The sequence below is a fragment of the Salminus brasiliensis genome, chromosome 10 (genome assembly GCF_030463535.1).
Source record: "Salminus brasiliensis chromosome 10, fSalBra1.hap2, whole genome shotgun sequence".
Taxonomy (NCBI): Eukaryota; Metazoa; Chordata; class Actinopteri; order Characiformes; family Bryconidae; genus Salminus; species Salminus brasiliensis.
In genome coordinates this window covers 10,510,575-10,520,158 of record NC_132887.1, presented here as the reverse complement: position 1 = coordinate 10,520,158, position 9,584 = coordinate 10,510,575, and positions in this window count along the sequence as shown.

The window sequence follows — 9,584 nt, the reverse complement described above, 5'->3', positions numbered from 1 at the left end:
AAAGACTTTATCCTGCTTTGGTTGGAGTAATTGTCTCTACTGTCCAGGGAGGAAGGCTTTCTACTAGATTTTGGAGGAGCATTGCTGTGAGGATTTAATAATATTTAGTGACAAGAGCATTAGTGAGGTCAGGATGTAAGATGATCACCAACTCATCTTATCTCTAACTCCCCAACTCACCAAAAGTTTGATGGAGCTCCAACCATCATTCCAAAGAACACAGTTCCACTGCTCCACTGTGCAATGCTGGGGGGCGTTATAACCCCTCAGCCCATTCCTGGCATTAGGTGCTTGACATGGTGCCAATAGGCTCATAGGTTCTCCAGAGAGTCGTATTTAATGGGCAGTGTATCTCTTCAGGGATTAGACAAGCTGTGTCTGTGTGTGTGTGAATTTGTATAGCGGTGTCAGCAATAGGTGCAACTTAAAAGTGGCTGAATGCATTAGATGGGGTGTTTACAAACATGTTAAATGGAAAGTGGAAGTGGCAAAAAATGGAGAAATGAGGTTTTCGCATGACCGTGACATTATAATGGGTGACCATAGGGTGTTGAGGGACTACAAAATTCTGAATCCATTCTCAAGTGTTTTGTTTCTGATAGATCTGAAGCATAACAGTGTGTCCACCTCTGAATGGCTCGAAAGAAGCAAAATGTGGAGTGGCCTAGTTACTTGAGTTGACTTGAACCCCTTTGAGATGTTGTGACAGGACCTTAAATGGGCAGTTCAAGCACAAAACCTCTCCAGTGTGACTGAAGTTAAGCATTTCTGCAAAGGAGGACGATCCATAGTTCCTCCACAGCAATGGTAAGGATTTGCCTCCAGATTGCAGTTGTTGGTTGCAGTTGTTGCAGTTATTAGGTGGGGGGCAGTGACTTTTTAACAGCTATTTTTTAATTTAAAAGCATGCTGTTTCCTTATGTTCCCCCTTGTCTTTTTTTCACTCTGCATGAGAATCTGAGCCCAATAGTGTGACAAATATGCCAGATTATCAGCAGTCAGGAGGGAGATGAATATGTTTCCCTGTACGTTTCCTCTCCAGGTATTCGAGGCAGAAACCTCACACTGACCTAAAGTGACATGCTGACACTCATCCCTCTGAAGTGTGTGCCTATTATTTAAAGCTTCATTGTTCAGTGTGTGTAGAGGCCTTATTCAAAACTATGCTTGTGTCTGTTAAAGAGGCATCTGTACCTTGACAGTGTAAAGGGTGTTGATGCTGTCTACAAAGCTGTCACAGCCTCCGGCAGCTGATCAATGGCCATAAATCATGGCTGCTCTTTATGTGGCTAGAGAGAGTTGTACATTTATAAGCTCCTTTATGAGATAACATCTTGACACTTGAGCTCACGTCATACACACTTGCACTCTTAGCTGAAGCCGGCTTGGCTTTGATCTAGCAGCATAAACAGAAGATCATGCTGTGGACATTTTATTGATAATTTAGTCATTTTTAATAGTGTTTATCATAACTCCTGATATGTAGTGTAATGACTCACACAGTTTGGTGAAATGTGTGTGATTGTCAGATAATATTGAAAATAAAACTGCACAATATATTGTCTCTATATTAGCATTGCTATCGCAATATGCACATGTGCGGTGTTCACATGGCAGGACATGCTATGTCAAATTAAATTGTTTTAAATGTTTTGCTGCTTGAAACAAAAGGAACATTCACACTGTTTTCATTTTCCATGACAGATCTACCAGAGGCAGATTTTACCTTCCAATATCTTTTATTTTACTCAAGTCTTGGATACACAGAGGGCATTATTAATATTATGGCATGTTGGATCACTGACTTCTGGTTCACATCTGGTGCACCTTCCTGTATTTTTTAAATACCCCTATATACACTGCAAAAAATATATATATTGCAATGTCATTTTTTTCAATGTCGTGCAGATCTAATAAGTGTGTGGGTACAATATATTGAATAATTCTTGTAGATAGATAAATTCTTTATTAATAAAGAAAATAAATTATTACATTAGCTGAATCATGACTGTCTTAAATCATCATAGAAAGTAATTCAGAGCCTTGAAATAGTTCAGCCTTCTCTGATTTCAGTACTGAAAAGAAGTGCAGTAATCGTTTATATAGAGGAGTTTAAGTGTAAAGGTGCTTTTCTTTGAGTGATGCCATAGAAGAACCAATTCTGATTGTGTAAGATGTGTGAGTGTGAAGAATTGGTAAAGAAGAGTGTATTGTGGAATAACACTATGAAAATGAGTGAAAGTTGTATTATTGAATAAGAAAATATGTATTTGTTCATGGACCTTGGTGTATCATTTGAAATCAACCCTATGTAGATGCTGATAAAGGCCTAATTGACTAGCAGCCATATAATAATACTTTTTCATCACCCAGAAAATTAACATGTGTTTTATATTTACTGTTAGGGCTGCAGTCACTGATCGACTTATCTCACTAATCGACTGAAATCTACCTCCAACTTTATTGCCAAATAATTGAATAGTTGATTAGTTTATTACCTCATCACACGTGTTTCTTGTGCAAACTAGGACCATTGGTGCACACAGGAACCGCAGATTAATCACCGAAGTTTAACCATAGCAGTGTGGAATACAGGTTTACTTTTTTACCGTAATAATTCCCTCAGTCTGGAAACTGAGCTGCAGTGGAAACATACACACATCTGCAGCGACATAACAGTGTGACCAGAGGGTAGTGTTCTATTAGTGTGAGGTGTGGGAGTCTGTAGTAAGTAGGAGTTAGAATGTAAAAAGGAGAAATCTTCAAGTAAGTCAACCCAGAGACATTACAAATGAGGAGACCGGTCACTGGTTGTAATGCTCAACATGGCACTGGGTAGAGTCCTGTAGCTTGTAGCTTATTTGTCTACACTGTGAGCGGGAGAGGGTTGATACTGTGGCTCTGGCCAGACCATGTCAGTACTTATACAACTGAAGCAGTAACACAATATACTTTCAAACTGAAAGCTAAAATTTGTGTGTCACATTTGTTTGCCTTTTTCTGCTGATCTGAAAAGCTTATTTACTTTTGTTATATTTGATTGCTGCGACCTTGCACATCCTTGGCTTTACATTTTACATTATTCAAACAGTAGCAAATGTTTAAAACAACCTCAAGCTAAACTTAAAAGCTGATAACTACATAAAAGTTATTTGATAATAAAACTATTAATAATAATAAAATCCAAATAATTGAATATTCCTTTTTAATAAATTACATCAAATCAGATCAAATAAAATGTATTTGTATAACTGGTGTTGTCACAAAGCAGCTTTACACAATCAGTAATTAGTAAAAAGACAAGAAATCAACATTATTTGACTATATATCTATAAATAAAATGCATTATCAGCTAAAAGTGAGTTGTACTTTATATCATATCACTTTATAAACTTACCATAAATTAATTTGCTACTGTAATATAGTGCAATACAAACCATCTGACCATTTGAACTTAACCAGTCTTTTTTCTTTCTTCGTAGATCATGACTGGAAAGGTGACCACAACTTTCAGTCAGGTAATTAGAATGTAGTGTTTTCATCTTTGATGTCATTTTGTCCACATTTGTCCAGACTAATGTCAAGGAGCTCAATTATCTTTTCCTAGAACACTAGCATTTTATTGGGTACAATAACTAGCATACACACATCGACAAGCATCATATGACAGCCACTTCTTAGAAGGGAAGTCATATGAAAAAGCCTTGCTTTACAAGCCGTGGCTCAGAGGAAGAGCTGTACACTGTATTCCGCCTACTCTGCTCTCATGTGGCTCATAAAAAACAGCCAGAGGAATGGAGTTTGGGCAGTGTGGCAAATGTGGAGACTAATTTAACCATGCATGTGCAGATGAGACTGTGGAACTGAAGGTGTGTGTGTAAGAGTGCATAAACGAGTGTGTGTGCAGAAAGGAAGGGGGGGGGGGGTGCAGCAAGGCGTCCCAGCTTTCCATGGATGATGGATAGCAACAGTAGGGGGAACAAAACCAAGCATTCCTCATACTGTCACCGCAATGAAACAGGGACAGAACAGGATTTGGTCACAATGTGAGTGGGAGTACTTCTGAGAGATGCCAGGCCATCATGCCACTTCTATTGGAAGTCAAAGACTCCATCCATCATATGGTAGCGCTCTTTAGCATTTGACTGAGAGCAGCATTCGACGGTAGCTAACTGTCTTGCAAGGGACTTCCCAGAGTCACTCAAGACCGCTCACTTTGATGAATTTATTTTTGCTGCCATTGTTTCGGCTTCTGTTGGTATTCCGCTGAGGTTGAGAGAGACTAAAGGAAAGCACTGTTCATGTTGCATCAAATAGCCAGACATAGTTTGTAACAGTAATTATTTAGATATATTTAGCAGTGACCTTCAGAAATGCCTATAAACCTTTGATGACTGGGATGTTACTTTTGCTTAATACATGGGCAAAAATTAACCCCTTAAACTTTAGGCCTTACTCAGCTGTTACAGGGGCCCTGGAACTGTATTTACCTTGGCATAGTTGAATAACTAGAGTTTGATCAATAGAACTGTCATGTATGTGCCAGTCTCCACAGAAGGGGAACTCAAACTTGACACATGACTAAGTAAAAGCCAGTGGGTACAAATAAGAATCCATGCTAGACTAAGAGCTAACACTAGCCGAGTGTCTGTTGCCATATCTTCTCTCCAGTGTCGGCTCCCTCAAAAACAAACTGGACACCTGCCTCAGCTGAACCAAATTGGAGCTAAACACACATCAGAAGGAAAGCGTCATCTTATCATCTTGTCATTTAAATTTTTTTACTGATAAGACTTGAGAAAGCCAAACCCAGGGAAGCAAGTCAGCTGATCGGCTACAATCTCTCCAGCTTACTAAGAGAGGACAGCAACACTATCCAGTAAAACTCTGGAACTCTGTTTTTGTTACTATGCTATACTATACAGGTTTCAGTAAGCTGTGCCAGTGCTCTAAGCCAGCCAATCGAAGCAGAGCTTATAATTTTTTCTTTACGAGCCCTCTGTAAAAAGCAATACTCATATATAAAAATGCATAATAAACAAATTCTTTGGGACCTTTAATATTTCGACATGTTCAATAACTGTAGAAGAAGTTGCTCTGCATCAAGCTCTGCATGATTACTACTGCGAAGTAAGCTATAGATTTACACAGAATTATATATGCATTAAAATATATATGTATTAAAAATGTACATATTAAAGACATCTTCACATCCCACCTCACTTACACTGACCTTTTAGGAGTAGCACTACTTAACCCATTCATAAAGAAACAGATAAGTGCATGCCATGGCCTTCACAACAGGTCATTGAGTAAGACAAAGTGAAGATATTGGAGTCGCACTCTTGCATTAGACCTGCTATTTCACAATGCACTCCAGTGTGGACAATCTCTTTAAGTAGTGACTTTCACACATATTAATTCCAAATCAGTGCCATTCAGGACAGATTTTGAATGAAAGGCTTTGACTTCATTTTAATGCTGTTGTTCTTCACAAATACTAGCTTACAATTCCCTCTGAAACACTGTTTTAATCAACAGCCTCTGTTGGCAAAAGCAGCCGTGGTACTGCTCCACTGTAGAAGGCAAAGACCCCTCAGTCCCCAATGGCGAGAGATCAACTCCATTTCTAACATGTGGTGAATGTCCCTTGAAACACAAAGCCACCCAGGAATTCTGCTGAGAGGAATCCAGTAAACACTGCTGTGCCACAATCAGGAAGAGAATTACTGCTGGGTGATGGTGATCAAAATTGCTTTATGCTCCTTTGTGAACTGTGTGTTGGTGGGGGAGGGCAAATCAAAGGTTTGTATTGGGGAGGGGGGTGGCTATGGGGCATTTGGGGCATTCTTAAAATTAAAAGTTGTAGCCTATTAGTCTGTGTTTGGTAGCTGAGCACGCACCCATGCCTAGCATGGGCGCTAATGGGAAAAGATGTGTGGAAGTGTATGATTTATGGTTGCACGCAAGCAGGGGTGGAATAATTTGGTGCAGAACGGGTACTTACTGAACGGCAACAACTCGGCTACTTATCCATACTTTCTGGTGATAAATTAGCTCTTGTTTAAAGTAGCCGGGGGCCCATTTTTCATTTTGATTACTACACTTGATATCTCTTTCTTTCGTACTCTTTCTTTGTCAGCAATGGTCCTTTGCATTTTTGTGTATCAAGACTATGTGGTCAAGTACCCTCCCACCCCCACCCCCTCTCTCCATAGGCTCATTCTTTAACCTCTCCCTGTCCAGATGCTATACTGCCGCTGTATTCTGTTGTCATTTTACATTTCTCAGTCCAAAAAAAAAGCTGTTCTCTGTTCTCTAAGGCGCCAGTAATTTCTTGTCTTGAAAAAGCTGCCATGTCCGTAGCTCTGTGGTTTTGTTCATTGACCGCTGGCTGGCTGTCCAGCTGCCAGCCAGAGACTGGAGCCCTGTCAGTCAGCTGCCGACCCCAGCCCGGTCCTTTTCCTGCTGGGACAACATTCGCATTGATCCTCCTCTGGCTGGAGTGACAGGAGGCTGCGTCCATCAGGGAAATAAGCAGGTGAAATATTAAGTTATGGGGGCAGATCCCAATCAATAAACAGCCCCCATGACTGCAGTGGGCGAAGAGGTTACGTCCCTGGATAGTGGACCCTTATAATATGATTGAGGGATTGGGAGCACGCGTGGATCTGGACCAAAGCTCCGTGGGCATAGCCTGGCCCTGATCAAACACTCACAGCTTTTGCCTCGCGGCCAACTTCTTTATCGAGTGAGCTGGCATCTGCCGCTCTTGTCCTCCATCCTCTGGCACTGCCACCAGCGCCCGTGCCCAGGGTAGTGTTGGCAGAACTGGACACACTACAGAGTGCATAAATAAAACATATGAGCGCCATAATGAGGAAATACGGGCAGGGCCAGCAGCGAGCACTTGGTCATTGAGGCGAAGGACAGGATTGGGCCGTACAGCTCAAACTGCAAGTGACCAGTCACCTAAAGCTCTGCCTTCATCTGTGAGCAGCAGGATACAGGCTTTGACATTGAGCAGAGTACATCGTATGAACTCTAAAATATATAAATAAATTAGTTGAATAAACGTGGCACCTGTCCGTAACATATGGGTAAGGTTTCTGTCGTGGTAGAAGCCTGGGTGTCTTTGCTGCTTTGCTACACTGTTGTAAAATTGTAATATCAGTAGAAAAGAATTAAAAAACATTGTCTAACAACATTTTGTTCCCAAGCAGTCTTTAAATGTGGTAAATTTTATGGGAAAGTTGCTGTGTTTTGATGTGATATAACTGCACGCACCTCATACAGTGCAAGCTGTATGATGCAGTTAAAAAAAAGGCAGCAAGAAGTCATTAGTCATTTCCTTTGCTTGTGGGACAAGGGTCAGGGCAACAATGGCCCATGCAGGCCCATGGGTTTCACCTGAGGTGCCTGGCCCCTGTTAGCCCCAGTGGGCCACATGAGGCCTGCCAGGGGCAGCTGAGTGAGAGAGAGAGTGCAGAGAGCACAGTGTAGTCAGGGCAAATACATTGGGGCCTCTAGTGGGTCTGGGTGAGTTTGGGGTGACAGAGATATTTGGTGATTGGGCCTTGATGTTTTACTATTATTATGTTATTTTTATTGTCTTAATTTTTGTTACACAAAAATTCTACATTCTACTAATTTTAACACATTTGTATTTTTGCTTTTTATTTTTTCTCCATTTTTTAAAATGATGTCTATGTGATTATGGCTATGCTTCAAATATCACAAGGATAATATGAATATTTACTACATTCTTATTACAAAACTTACACCATGTGAAAGAGCAGTTCAGGGACAAATTAGAAATACTATACTATATTTAGGTTACAAATAAACATATGTCCAAATATTTGTGGACACCTCTTCTAATGATTGCATACAACTACTTTAAGTTGCACCCATTGCTGACACAGTTGTGCAAATGCACACACACACACACACACACACACACACACATAGAGCTTGTCTTGTCCCTACAGAAAAGTATAATAGAATATGACTCTCTTCCCTAATGTCAGGTGTGGGATAGTGGGGTAAACAGCCTCTCGAGCTTTGAGCTGTGGAACAGTGGAACTGTGTTCTCTGAATTGATGATGCTCCATCCAATACATGGGATGAGTTGTACAAATGTACAGTTAATTGCTTTATATAGTATAATACTAATAATACAATTATTACAATTCCTTTTTGTGAAATTGACCAAACTGCTTAACTTGAGCTCTTACATACGGAATCACAGACTGTGTGTGTTTAAGGTACTTGATGGTAGGACCGAGTAAATAACTGAGATCATACTTTTATTATAGTCTATAGTGCAACTCTCATCTCCACTTGTGGTGGTCAGTTTTATTTAATCCGCAAAATCCTAACTGACCTTTTCTCTTGGGTCCAGCCCAGACGATCTTCCCTCATTTTCCACCTTTTCTCTTTTCAAACCTTTTCAAACAGCTGACTGACAGCTATCTCTCACCCCACCCCCTCCCCAAAGCCGCTGATAAAATGTTAATGTAATTAACGGATAATGACTGTTGTTTTTACCTGTCGATACGCAGACTGTGAGAGGGATAAAGGATCGGAAGCCCTGCAAAGTCACATTCAGATATCTGCCAGCCATTGTAGAATTCAATTATTTCCTAAACACTCCCCCTCCACCTGTCCTCATCAGCTACCCCTCCCACTAGCCTGTACCTGTCTGCTTTTGTCCTCCTCCTGCTCCTCCAAGGCTGACAGGCATCCTGTGCCACTGACAGTGCTGGAGTCTGGAGGATAGGGCTGGCTGTATTGTAAATCCCAAGTGTTTAGCTTCTGAAGGCTTTAAATATGGCACAGTGTTTAGGTTCTTTGAATGATTGCATAGACAAATTTTCTGGCATCATAAAGAACCGTTTTTGTAATAGAGAACCTTTAAATAGGTAAGAAACCTTTACACCGACTTCTTTAAACCTTTAAAAGGTTCTTCACTCTTGCATTTCTCATTTTTGTGAAGAACCTTTAAATAGGTAACCTTTTTAACCTTTCAAGGTCTTTAAGTTTTTAGCTATTTAAAAGTTCTTTACATCTGCATTTCTCAATGATGCCATAGACAAATTATTTTTGGTTCCATTAAGAACCTCTTTTGTAAAGGACCTATGAGTGTGAGGAACCTTTACATTAATAAAGAACATTTACATTGACAATATAAAGGTTCTTTACACTCACATATCTTAGTGATTCCATAGAAAAATAATTTCCGGTTCCACAAAGAACCATTTCTATGAAGGAGCTTTGAGAGCAAAAAACCTTTAAAAATTGTCTTCTTTAAACCTTTAAAATGTTCTTTGCCAGTTTAAAAGGATCCTTACACTCACATTTCAGAGTGATACCATATAAGAACAATTTTTGGACTCATAAAGAACCATTTTTGCAAGAGATGTAAGTGTGAAGAACTTTACATGGACTTCTTTAAACCTTAAAAAGGTTATTTACTAATTTAAAAGTTCTTCACACTCATATTTCTTAGTGATGCCATAGAAGAACAGGTTTTGATTCTATAAAGAAATTAAACGAGTCAAACAAACACTGTCTGGTTGTTT